Raw genomic sequence first — 14,602 nt, 5'->3', positions numbered from 1 at the left:
ACACTTGCCTGGAAAATCCCATGGACAGAGGAGCCTGGTAGGCTGCAGTCCATGGGGTCATGAAGAGTCTGACACGACTGAGCGACTTGACTTTCACTTTTCGTTTTCATGCACTGGAGAAGGAAATGGCAACCCACTCCAGCATTCTTGCCTGGAGAATCCCAGGGATGGGGGAGCCTGGTGGGCTGCTGTCTCTGGGGTCGCACAGAGTTGGACATGACTGAAGTGACTTAGCAGCAGTAGCGGTAGCAAGCTACAAAAAATTGAGAGAGGTATGTTCATAGGACTCCATTACTAAAGCAAAGTGAAGTGTGTTACTGATATTATCATCAGGTTAATTAAGAATTATTAGTAATAAGAAAGTAGGTACTTTTAACATTCTGATACCACTGAAAACAGATGTATCAGATGCTGCTTCAACAATACAAAATGATCTTAATGTGACAAGTTTTAAAATCTAATGCCGCTACATTGCATAAACCAGTTAAGTTCTTTGGGACTTAATTTCTTTATTTGTAAAAGAAGCTTGGATTGGATGAATCCTTTCAGAGCATGAGAGCACATGATAAAAGTAAATGTTTATTGGATATTAACTGTGTGTCAGGAATTTTTCTAAGTTCATTTACATATGTAAATTCATCTAGTTTGAAAAAAAAACAATATAAAATGTTTACTATTATCAACTTGGTTTTATAGAGTAAAAAATAGAGAGTTTCATTTATTTGCTTAAGATATGATATCTACTGAGTGGCAAGACAGAGACCTGAAGTCAGGTCATCTGGCACCAGAGTTCATAACCACAGTGCAATACTGCTCGTTTTTCAAATAGCATGTGCTACCAGGCTCTCCCCTCTCTTACTTGAGAACATTATCGTTAGCGGGCAGAATAATCTCTTCCTTCCTAAAAAAGTATCTAATTCCTAATTCCTGAAACGATTGGAAATGTTAGCTAATGTTGAAAAAGGGACTTCACAGATACGATTAAGGTTAGGACTTTTAAATGGGCAGATTATCCTGGGTTATCTAGGTGAGCCGATGTAAACTTAGGGTCTTTTTTTTTTTTTAACTTAGGGTCTTTACAAGAGGGAAGCAAGGGTGTCAGAGCAGAAAAAGGGGAGGCCCAATGGATGTCATTACTAGAAGCCCAGGAATGCAGGCTGGGTAGCCTCTAGAAGCTGGAAGAAGGAACACATTCTCCCCCTGGAGTCTCCAGGAGGAATGCAGTACTGTCAACATCTTGATTTTTAGTTCTGAGAGACTCATTTCAGGCTCTGATGTATGAACTGTAATATAATAGGTGTGTGCTATTTTAAGACACTGAACTTGTGGTAATTTGTCATAGTGGCAATAGGCAACTAATACACTACCATGGTGAGTTTCTGTTGATGGTCAGTGTGCTTCTCAGGTATGGTGAGTGGCATAAACACCATAAACCCATGGACTAGACAATCTCTAAGGTCTGTTTAGTTCTAAGATTGTATACATGTGTATGAGACATGTGTAGCTACATGTGGTAAATCCCTGTCTTAACAGTTAGACTTTAAAGAATATACAATGGGAAAAGGACAGTCTCTTCACCAAGTGGTGTTGGGAAAGTTGGACAGTCAACGTAAATCAATGAAGTTAGAACACACTCTGGTAAAGAATCCGCTGGCAATACAGGAGACCCAGGTTCGATCCCTGGGTCAGGAAGCTCCGCTGGAGAAGGAAATGGCAACCCTCTCCAGTAATCTTGCCTGAAGAATTCCAGGGACAGAGAAGCTTTGCAGGCTACAGTCCAAGGGGTCGCAAAAATTTGTACATAAGAGCCACTAACACTTTCACATCATACACAAAAATAAACTCAACATGGCTTAAAGATTTAAACATAAGACATGAGACCATAAAACTAGAAGAAATCATAGGCAAAACATTCTCTGACATAACTTGTACCAATGTTTTGTTAGGTGAGTCTTTCAAGGCTATAGAAATAAAAATAAAAACAAATAGGACCTAATAAAACTTAGAGGCTTTTGCACAACAAAGGAAATCATAAGCAAAATGAAAAGCCTACAGAATAGGAGAAAATATTTGCAAATGATGTGACTGACAAGGGCTAAATTTCCAAAATATTCAAGTAGCTTATACAACTCAACAAGAAAAAAAACCAAACAACCCAAATTAAAAATGGGCAGAAGACCTAGCAAACATTGCTCCAAAGAAGAAATACAGATGACCAATCGGCACATGAAAAGATACTCAACATTGCTCACTATTAGAGAAATGCCAATCCAAATTACAATGAAGTACCACTTTACACCAGTCAGAACGCCCATCATTAAAAAGTCTACAAAAAACAGATGCTGGAGAGGGTGTGGAGAAAAGGGAGCCCTCCTGCACTGTTTGTGGGAATGTAAACTGGTGCACTCACTATATAAAACAGTATGGGGGTTACTCAGAAGACTAAAAATAAAGTTACCATACTATCCAGCAATCCCACTCCTGAGCATATACCCAGACAAAAATATATTTCAGAAAGATACATATACCCCTATGTTCATAACAGCATTATTCCCAATAGCCAAGATATGGAAAGAACCTAAATGTCCACCAACAGATGGGTGGATAAAGGAGACGTGGTATATACAAACAACGGAATACTGCTCAGCCACAAAAAGCATGAAATAGTGTCCTCTGCAACAACATGGATGCAACTAGAAAGTATCACACTAAGTGAAGTAGGTCAGAAAGAGGAAGACACATACTATATGATGCCACTTATGAGTGCGTGTATCACTCAGTCATGTCCAACTCTTGGTGACCCCATGGACTGCAGCCTGCCAGGCTCCTCCATCCAAGGATTTCTCCAGGCAAGAATATTGGAGTTGGTAGCCATTCCATTCTCCAGGGGATCTTCCCGAGCCTGGAACTGAACCCGGGCCTCCCGCGTTGCAGGCAGATTCTTCACCATCTGAGTCATCAGGGAAGCCCCAATACTACTTACATGTGGAATCTAAAATATGATACAAATAACCCTATCTAGAAACAGAAACAGACTCATGGACACACAGACACAGATTTGTGGCTGCCACGGGGAAGAAGGTTGGGGGAGGGATGGGTGGGGCTTGGGGTTAGTAGATGTAAGCTGTCATGTACAGTGGCTTCCCTGATGGCCAGGCAGGTAAAGAATCCACCTGCAATGCAGGAGACACAGGAGACAAGGGCTCCTGTACTGCACAGGAACTATATTCAATGTCCTGAGATAAACTCTAATGGAAAAGAATATTTTTAAATGAATATATATAAGGACAGAAATGGTATGGACCTAACAGAAGCAGAAGATATTAAGAAGAGATGGCAAGAATACCCAGAAGAAGTGTACAAAAAAGATCTTCATGACCCAGATAATCACGATGGTATGATCACTGACCTAGAGCCAGACATCCTGGAATGCGAAGTCAAGTGTGCCTTAAAAAGCATCACTATGAACAAAGCTAGTGGAGGTGATGGAATTCCAGTTGAGCTCTTTCAAATCCTGAAAGATGATGCTATGAAAGTGCTGCAGTCAATATGCCAGCAAATTTGGAAAACTCAGCAGTGGCCACAGGACTGGAAAAGGTCAGTTTTCATTCCAATCCCAAAGAAAGGCAATGCCAAAGAATGCTCGAACTACCACACAATTGCACTCATCTCACACGCTAGTAAAGTAATGCTCAAAATTCTCCAAGCCAGACTTCAGCAATATGTGAACCGTGAACTTCCAGATGTTCAAGCTGGTTTTAGAAAAGGCACAGGAACCAGAGATCAAATTGCCAACATCCGCTGGATCATGGAAAAAGCAAGAGAGTTCCAGAAAAACATCTATTTCTGCTTTATTGATTATGCCAAAGCCTTTGACTGTGTGGATCACAATAAACTGTGGAAAATTCTGAAAGACATGGGAATACCAGAACACCTGACCTGCCTCTTGAGAAATCTGTATGCAGGTCAGGAAGCAACAGTTAGAACTGGACATGGAACAACAGACTGGTTCCAAATAGGAAAAGGAGTTCGTCAAGGCTGTATATTGTCACCTGTTTATTTAACTTATATGCAGAGTACATCATGAGAAACGCCGGACTGGAAGATACACAAGCTGGAATCAAGATTGCCGGGAGAAATACCAATAACCTCAGACATGCAGATGACACCACCCTTATGGCAGAAAGTGAAGAGGAACTCAAAAGCTTCTTGATGAAAGTGAAAGTGGAGAGTGAAAAAATTGGCTTAAAGCTCAACATTCAGAAAACGAAGATCATGGCATCCGGTCCCACCACTTCATGGGAAATAGATGGGGAAACAGTGGAAACAGTGTCAGACTTTATTTTTCTGGGCTCCAAAATCACTACAGATGGTGACTGCAGCCATGAAATTAAAAGACGCTTACTCCTTGGAAGGAAAGTTATGACCAACCTAGATAGCATATTGAAAAGCAGAGACATTATTTTGCCAACAAAGGTTCGTCTAGTCAAGGCTATGGTTTTTCCTGTGGTCATGTATGGATGGGAGAGTTGGACTGTGAAGAAGGCTGAGTGCCAAAGAACTGATGCTTTTGAACTGTGGTGTTGGAGAAGACTTTTGAGAGTCCCTTGGACTGCAAGGAGATCCAACCAGTCCATTCTGAAGGAGATCAGCCCTGGGATTTCTTTGGAAGGAATGATGCTGAAGCTGAAACTCCAGTACTTTGGCCACCTGATGCGAAGAGTTGACTCATTGGAAAAGACTCTGATGCTGGGAGGAATTTGGGGCAGGAGGAGAAGGGGATGACAGAGGATGAGATGGCTGGATGGCATCACTGACTTGATGGACATGAGTCTGAGTGAACTCCGGGGGTTGGTGATGGACAGGGAGGCCTGGTGTACTGTGATTCATGGGCTTGCAAAGAGTTGGACACGACTGAGCGACTGATCTGATCTGATATATATATATATATGTATAACTGAATCATTTTGCTGTATAGCAGGCATTAACACAACATTGTAAATCAACTATACTTCAATTAAAAAACACCCCCAAAACAAACAACCCCTGTCCAAAAAACAGTAAGCTTTTAAGATGGTGCTTTAGTAATGACTTTGATAAAAATAGTAGTAACAGATTCCAACTCTATGTATGGTCAACCCCAGGAACTTTCAGTAAAATTAAGGTGATATATAGGTTCAGTATTTTTCATATTGCTTCATATATTAACCCAAATTATTTAAAACACTAAATTAATAAATGTTTCAACATAAAGTAACATATTAATGTGTTTCTTTAATTTCTTTATGGGAAAAAGAAATATCTAGTTGAGTTTATTTATGAATAAACTCAATAAAAGTGTTTAATGAACTCTGAATTAGAATCAGATGATTAAATGACAGTCCTAATTCAACATATGATTGCAGTCAAGAAATCTTTTGCTCTCGTTTTATATACTAACTTTTTTACTCCAAGAAGAGTTAGTCACAAGCTCTAACATTCACAACTCAGTATTTAGACGTTTTGTGTGCAGGAGTATATTAATCTAAGAAGATTGATTGCAACTAGAGCAGCCATAATGGCATCAGAGGTAAGGTGAGAGAGATGAAGATGAGCTGATTAAGATCGTTTCAATCTATTCCAATCCTAAGCAGAATCTGAGTCATGCTATTAGAAGCAGATTCATTTTAAAAAAGAGGATTATGTAAAATTCACAGAAGGAAAATCTATGTGCATAGTTCTTCATAGAATCATTTGATGAACCTAACATTCCAAAATACCAGAACATTCAGAGCTGCTCTGAAGACAATATTCAGCTGACACAACTAATTTTGATATTGTTTTATACTCAGGGTACATAGGAAGGGATTTTTTCTCAGTTACCTTCAGGGATATCAGAAGCAGGTTCTGAAATGAACTAATTGGCGAACATTTTAAGAGGCACTTGCTCAGGAGCATATAAATCACAGTGTTTTATAACACCTTACACAACACTGAAATAATTTAGAGCATCATGGCAAGAAGCTAAATCTCAGTGGAGCTTTAAAAAAATTTTTTTAACATCTAAGGATTTTCAGTCCATGTAGAAAAGTGGATTCTATTTCCTAAAGAGAATGTAATAAGTATGTGAGCATCAGAACAGAGTTGCTTGTGTAAGCTCAGCTGGTTTTACCTGGAAGTTATTACTGAATAAATTGAAAATGATTGTGTGCATTTTACAAAAACATTGTGTTGTCCTGATGTAGCATCTTCCATCAGCTGTGCGGGGTTAGGGAGGTCATCTGGGTTCAGAGTTGTTTCTGAAGCAGAGATTTATAAAGTACATGTTGCATAATTACAAAGGGGCAAAAGAATGATTCAAAAAGAGTAAAGAATATGGGTTCTCAAGGATCTATTTACACAGAAATGACACAAATATATGAGCAAGATGGAGGAAAATAGAACTCACAAACAACTACACAGTGATGTAATGTGGGCTATGACCAGGAGCGCCAAGGAAAGTAAAAGTGAGCAAGGTCAATGGAAGTTTCAATCAGTGAGGAGGCTCCCGGAGGAGATGAGTCTTGATCAGGGAAGTGCAGTTAACTCAGGATTTAGATGCTCTGAGACAATAAGATAGGAGAATTCCATGAAGATGAGGATGAAGAAAATAATGCACAGTTCATTTATTTGTAAAACAAAAACAAAAACAAACACGGAATGATGCCTATGTGGCAAAAGCTAATAATACAGTGAAAAAAGCAATAAAAAAAATCACTTCCCTTGTAGTTCACACTCCACAAAAATAAGTAAAATGAATGGTTTGTTAGATAAGTGCTATGGAGAAAATGAAGCAGAAGAGATGACTTGGGACTACTGTGAAGTCACAGTTAGGGTAGGTCTCACTTAGATTGATATCAGATCTGAAGGCGGCGAGAGAGCAAATCCTATGGCAAATCTAAGCATAGAGTTTTGAGGCAGGGGAGTCAGGCTCTGGTGTAAAACTCTGCCTGGCATGTGGAAGCAAGATTTGGCAGGGGATGTGGCCAAAGCAAAATGACAAAAGGGAGAACTCTAGCAGATGAGACAGACTGGTGCAGGCTCCCGGGGTCATTTTAAGGCGTTTGGCTTTTACTCTGTGTGAGATGAGATAAGGAGTTATTGGAGGGTTAAAATACAAGAATGGCATGAACTTGTTTCTGTTTGACAATATTTCTCTGGATGATGTGCTGAGAACAGACTTCAGAGGGCAGGAGTGGAGGGAAAGCACAGCTGTGTGGTTAGCTGCTTCGAGGACCTAGGAGACAGCAAGGGGTGGCTGGGACCACGGCAGTAGCTATGAAGTTTGTAAAAAGTGGTCAAATTCTGAATATAGTTTGTAGGCTGTTATTGTTGTTCAGTCACGAAGTCGTGTCTGACTCTTTGCGACCCCAAGAACTGTAGCATGCCAGGCTTGCAGCACACCCACATTTTGCCAACAGATTAAGAATGTAGGAGGAAGGAGGAAGGAAATGAGGGAAGGAGAGGGAGAGAGAATATGAATGAGAACGAGTTCTGAGCGACCAGAAGGATAGAGTTGCCATGAAATGGGGAAGATTGGGAAAAGAGTACATTTGAGGTAGAAGATCCAATGTTCTGTTTAGCGCAAGTTGAGTAGATGATTCTTGTCAGATATTGAATGCAGATGGGTTGTGTATGAGTCTAGAGTTGAGGAGGAATTGCTTGAGGGGTTTGCATGTTGTATTTCAAGACTTGGAGTTGCATGTTTCCAAAGCGCGGAGTGGATTGAAAAATAGAAAAAAAAAAAAAGAGCTACAAAGCAAGAACTCTAGGGCTCCAATGTTATGAGGTTGGACAGATGAAGAGGAAGGGGTACATGAGGTTGAAAGCAAGGAGCTAGATATAGGAAGGAAGAAAAGCAGGAGGGTATTATGTCCTGCAAGCCCAAAGAAGAAACTGAAGGAGTAAGGAGAGCAATCCACTCTGCCCAAGGTCACTGAAAGGTTAAGTAAGATAAAGACTGAGATTTGTTCATTAGATTCAGTTATGTAGAGCTTCCTGGTAGCTGAAAGCCTTGGCAAATTCTGATTATGTTAATATAGTCATCATTTTCCTATGCCATGTCTCCCTAGGGGTACAATATAGTTTCAATATCAATTATAAAACAGTTTCCAGCTTCTGGTGGTTTAAAGATATGATGAGCAATTCTTTGATATATTCTCCTTCAAAATATGTGGCTTAATACCCTTCCTCTTGAGTGGGGGGCTGCACTTAATGACTTGTTTCTTGGCTATGTGACAGAAGTGAAAGCCTGTGATATCAGTTAGGATGTTAAATATTGTGGCTTCCTCCTGGACTTGACTGCAATCTCGTGAGATACCGTGAGTGAGAATCATGTAGCTAATTCCATTCTTGAATTTACCATTCACAGAAACTGTGAAATAATGAGTGTTTATTAAGATTTGGGATAACATGTTATGTTGAAATAGATAACAAACACAGATTTTAGTACCTGGAAGTGAGCTGCAATCATAAATGCCCCAAAATGTGAAGTCACTTTGCAACTAAGTCCAGAAGCTAGAAAAAACTTTGAAGAGAATGTTCATGAAAGCTTATGTACCTTAAACAGACAGTTGTAGAAGTTGAGACTGTCAAAGAGGCTCAAAGGAAAGCAAGAACTATCTTTTTGGAAACAGAAAGGAAGGGATCCTTGTTAAGTAGTGTCAGAGAGGTTAGCGACACTGTTACCAACAATAACACGCAAAGTAGAAAATGACTTAATGAATTGAGTGAACAAGCAAAAGTAATTTCTAGAGGGAATATTGAAGGTGTTATTTGCTTTCTTTCTACTTAGAGTAAAACGTGAGAGGAGAGACATAAATTTTATGCAGGGTCTGCCAAACCAAAGAAGCTAGGGTTTTGGCTTAAAAACTTCCTAGCCTCTCCAGATGGTGAAAGATTCTAAAATGAAGAAATAGCTTCTGCACGAATATGAAACCAAGAACTCTGCCAGGTCTGATGTTGAAGCTGAGGATGTGGCTATAAAATCTCTTATTAAGATTTCAGGAGGATCAATGGTGCTGCCTCAGAATACCGTTTAGTCAGAAAAAAAGGGGCCCCTGCAGACCCGTATATCTCATAACTCCCCTCAATCAAATAATATGACTTCTAAGAACCTTAAGGGCTTTGTCCCTCAGCAGAAGCCCTAGATAGAGAAGAGTTTATATCAATTTGTAGGTGTAGATTTATCTAACGAATTGGAGCCCTAAACATTCACAGGAGACCCACAAATTTTAAAGAATTACATCAGCAGAAACACTGTCAGCTTAGACTGTGACAGAGATAGTGCTAAATGAAGAGAGATCTTGGAACACGTCCCCACCTCCTAATTCAACTGACAGGAATCAGACTTAGAAAGCTACTCAGCTACAAACACATGTTGTCTTTTATTAAAAAGGAAAGACGACTTAGACGGCAAAAACAATACTTCCCTATGACTCCTGGGGCCAAGAACCATGGAGAATTATTCCCAGGCTTTGAGTCCAAATCAAGAAATTGCTAACCTCTGTTAGACTGGATTTCAGAATGGTATGGACCAGTGACTCCTGGGTATCTTCCATATCTCTAGGGGTTATCCTGTGTCTATCCCACAATTGAGTATAGGGCAAAGGGTGGTGCAGTCATAAAGAGTCCACCTGCCCATTCAGGAAATGACAAGAGATGTGGGTTTGATCCCTGGGTTGGGAAGATCCCCTGGAGTAGGAAACGGCAACCCGCTCCAGTATTCTTGCCTGGAAAATCCCATGAACAGAGGAACCTACAGTTCATGGGGATCACAGAGCATCAGACACAGCTGAATGGCTGAGCCCAAGGGGAGAGAGTAACAACTTGTTTGTTTAGTTTGCAGGTCTCTAGTCAAAAGGAACTGTACGCAAAGATCTGTACTTACAGCATGGCATCTGTGAACCTGCCTTTGTGCCTCAATCTCATTTCTATGACATCATCTTGGATTTTAAGATAACACTCCATTGGGGTTCTTGGGAGGGGATTGGTAAATGTATTCTGCATGTGGGACAAATAATATACAAGTCATGGCCACAGTACAAAGAGTGGTGGTTTTAAAACACATCTATAGATTCTTAATATGCCTCTCTTTAAGATGTAGAGCTCAATACTCTTCCCCCTTGAGTGTGGCTGGACTTAGTGACTCATTTCTAATGAATTGAGTTAGGTGTGAGTGACAGAGCATGACTTCAATGATGAGGATATAAAAGGCATTGTGGCTTTCTCCTTTTTCTCTCTCTTGGATTGCTTGCCTGGGGAAAGGCAATTGCCATACATAAGGACGCTCAAGCAGCTTTATGAAGTGAGAACTGAGGCCTCCGGGCAAATATCAGTGAGTGAGCTTGGAAGCAGGTCACCCAGCTCTAGTCAAGATTTCAGATGGCTGGAGCCCCAAGGGACATTTCCATTTCCACCTCATGAGAGACCTTGAGCCAGAACCACTCAAATTCACGATCCGCAGAAACTGTGGAATAATAAATGTTTGCTGTTTTATGTCACAAAGTTTTAGGGCAAATACACAGCAACAGATAACCAAGATGAGACTCATTATGCTCTAGAAGGATCCCTGGAAACCTGACCTCTGAATTCTGCTTTAGGGGGATGTGAGTGTGTGGGAGGGGACAGGGCAGGATTACGCGGCTCATGAATGAAACCATTTCTTATTTTTTCATCTGGCTTTCCTCTCATGGTTGCAGGAGGCCTCATTCTCTCCCATTCCCCATATGCTGCTGTCATAGTCATTATTCTATTTTGCTCCAGTACTCATCACACTGAGAAGGAGAAAGTTTCTCCCTTCCCACTTGTGTTATAGTCTGTCACTAAAGCCATGAAAGAGAATTTTTTAGCGTACTTAATTTCTAGCCTGGGCTCTAAGGATGTTACTTTTACTTGCCCTGCTTTTGGTTTCAGCCCCTTCTTTCCTCAGTTCAGTTCAGTTCAGTCGCTCAGTGGTGCTGACTCTTTGCGACCCCACGAATCGCAGCACGCCAGGCCTCCCTGTCCATCACCAACTCCCGGAGTTCACCCAGACTCACGTCCATCGAGTCAGTGATGCCATCCAGCCATCTCATCCTCTGTCGTCCCCTTCTCCTCCTGCCCCCAATCCCTCCCAGCATCAGAGTCTTTTCCAATGAGTCAACTCTTCGCATGAGGTGGCCAAAGTACCTTCTTTCCTAGAAAGCTGCTAAAAGTTTGTTCCTGAAGGGGGAGGCTGGAACAGTCTGAGAGACAACATACCCTAAAGAATTCATATCCTCTGTACCCTCTGCTTACAGAGCACTGACCAAGTCAGGTGGCTGTATATCATCTCCCTCTGAATATTCCAGTTAAGTGTGTGTTATCCACAAGCTTAATACATGTACAACAATATGACTATGATGGGAAAGAGGTTTTTTTTATGTTTAAGAACTTAATAAATGGATAGTGTGATATGATCTAAAATATCTTACCAGATGACTACTTTGTAAGGTTCATAAAGTTTAGGATTGCCATAAATGGTTATTTATAAGGATATAAAATGTATTTCCTCACTAGAAACTGTCCTGAAGGGACCAGTAGGCTGACAGGCGCTCGGAGTTGCATAGACAGCTGTTTAATACAATCTCTGAGCCGTGAGAGCAAAACGACCACCTCAGATCTCCTTGGCAAAATGACCGAAGGGAACTGCTCCCACAGATGTTGTTTAACTTTGAGCCACTTGACTCTGCCACGCTGACCACCAAGGGTTATGTGCTGGGTTGAAATTCTGCCACAAGAGATCATCTGAACGGTCTACTCAGTAGGGCTGGTCTATCTAGACAATGATAGTATTTTCTAAGAGAAGATCAAATTTTATCAGTTACATCCGAGACATGTGGGAAGATGGTAATATGCTAAAAGAAAGGCACAGATTCGGAAAGAGTGGAAAGAGGAATGCTGGATTCTTTAGACAAGCACTTGGACACCCCAGAGTGAAAGCAGAGCAGAGCATGGAGTTGGGCAAAAATGGATTGTTAGACTCTGTGGGGATCCTGGGGCGCCAGGGATGTCTGAAAATTCTGAGTCTCTATGAGACCCTATTGCACCACCAGTGAGACTGGTTACCCTCCTTTTTTTTACTTCTGGTTTGACTTTACACTACATTCCTTCCACTAGAGAGAGCCTGATTATTTGATTCTTTACATTAGGGGTCTCCCAGCCTCTGGGATCGAATGCCTGATGATCTGAGGTAGAGCTGATGGGACAATAATTGAAATAAATTGCCCAATAAGTGTAATGCACTTGAATCACCCTGAAATCATCCCCTCAACCCTTGGTTCAGGAAAAAAAATGTCTCCCATGAAACTGATCCCAAGTGCCAAAGGAGATGGGGATTGCTGCTTTAGAGGACCATTACCAGACACAGCAGTCTGAGTTTTTAGGGCCAGCTGTTAACCTCTTCGAGCTTCCCAGGTGGCTCAGTGGTAAAGAATCCACTCACCAAGCAAGAGATGCGAAGCCAGTCCCTGGGTTGGAACGTTCCCCTAGAGAAGAAATGATAGCCCACTTCAGTATTCTTGCCTGGGAAATCCCATGGAGAGAGGAGACTGGCATTGTCTGTAATACATACTGTTCCCAGTCTTTATACTGACCTGGGAGTTTCACTCCCTGAGTCAACAAATATTTATCTTAGGATTTATGATTCCCATTTTAAAATGAGGAACTTGAACCTCAAAATGTTGAAGACTAGCCCACGATCACACAGGTAATCGTTGTCAGAACTGGGATTCAAATCAAGCACTCTCTGGCTTCAGAGTTTCATCCACCAATCCAATAGTTTCCAAACCTGGCTAATAAATACTGAACAACCAATGTATGTCAGTCACTGTGGGTCAGGACACTTCAGATTTAGCAGCGAACAAAAGAGACAAAAACAATCTATATCCTAAGAGAAGGGAACAAATAAAATGGTTAACTGAAAGTGAAAGTGAAGTCGCTCAGATGTGTCTGACCCTTTGCGACCCCATGAACTATAGCCTACCAGGCTCCTCCATTCATGGGATTTTCCAGGCAAGAGTACTGAAGTGGGTTGCCATTTCCTTTTCCTCCTTAACTGAAGGGCTTAAAAAAACAAAGATTCCCAGGTGTTAGCCCCCCAAAATCACGCTTTTGTAGGTTAGGAAGTAGAGCTTCAGTGTATATATTTTTAACATGGGTCCCAGATCACATTTCGATACTTAGTCTTGACTACATTCCACAAGAGAACACTGATTCCTTCTAACCATGTTTTAATTTATTTTGGTTATTCTGTTCAAGTCCTTAATATTCAAGAATATTAAGAAGTATTCTTGAATATATCTTACATAGTGTTTTCTTAAAGGCAAACTTTAGGAGAACTGATAGGATTTTCTTTAAACTAGAGATTAACTTTGGGTAGTGCAATATTTGCCAACTGATTATAGGGATCCTATAATACATATATTTCTAAAAGTCTGATTAGGACTGGAGAGAGATTTAGAGAGCAGTATGAATCCACTAGCAAAGAAAGCACTGATTTTACAGGTATAATCACAGGGCTTTTTAAAAAATTATTTTTAAAACAAAATGTTGAGGTTATAGATGATTACTTTAGAAGCTTGAGGGTTTTTTCCGACTTTATTTTTATTAATGTATTTACAGTACAGTTGCTTTAAAGCGTTGTGTTGGCTTTTACTGTGTAGCCAAATGAATCAGTCATACATATACACAGATCTCCTGCCTTTTGGATTTCCCTTCCATTGAGGACACCACCATGCATTATGTAGAGCTGCCTGTGCTTGCAGTGTGTTCCCATAACTGTCTGTTTTATGCATAGTATCCATAGTATATATGTGTCAATCCCAATCTCAATTTTTCACACTCTACCCAAGAAGTTTGCCTCTTACAGATGCAGTACCTAAACAAAAAACAATGAAACTTGGAGGCCTGACCCTGGAAATTCTGTCTCTAGAGAAGACATGAGATAGGGGGATAAAGGCCTGAATCCTTCGACCAGGGTGGAAGGCTTGTGGGAGGCGGGCAGGCAGGACAAGTGGGAACATTTGTTCCAGGCCTCAAGATGCTGACACATGCTTTGATTTCATACGGGAAGTGATGGGGAGGTATTTCATTCCAAGCTGGGAAGGAGGAAATAGGCAATTAGAGCAATGTCTGGTCTGGGGACAGGAAGAGCAACTGCCAAATTAATTCATTTGCTCAAGGAACAAGGGGCTGCTGGTGAGTCACCAGCCCTAAGAAGGGCTCCCTTTGTGGTCAAGAGATAATTCTAAAGCCCAGCATTGATGGCCTGAGGCTTTAAAAATGACTTCACCCATCCTTTCATATTGTTCTTTAAACTTCTGCATCTCCGGCCTTCCCTGAGTGGCCTGATGTTATGGGAAGTGAGCTTAGCCTGTTCTAACCATGGCCTGCCTATAATGTGTAGCACAGCCATGCTCAAAGTAGGTTAGCGCCATGGAGGGAACATTCTCAAACCCAGATACTAAAAGACAAGCTGTATTTCTCACTGTTTCCCTCTCCTTCAGCCAGGATTCTAGAGCACATGTTGAATAATCACCATGCAAGAAATTACCAGCATGAGTCA

Source organism: Bos mutus, chromosome 27 (genome assembly GCF_027580195.1).
Source record: "Bos mutus isolate GX-2022 chromosome 27, NWIPB_WYAK_1.1, whole genome shotgun sequence".
Taxonomy (NCBI): domain Eukaryota; kingdom Metazoa; phylum Chordata; class Mammalia; order Artiodactyla; family Bovidae; genus Bos; species Bos mutus.
The sequence above is the reverse complement of the archived record's forward strand: the minus strand, read 5'-3'. Positions refer to the sequence as shown.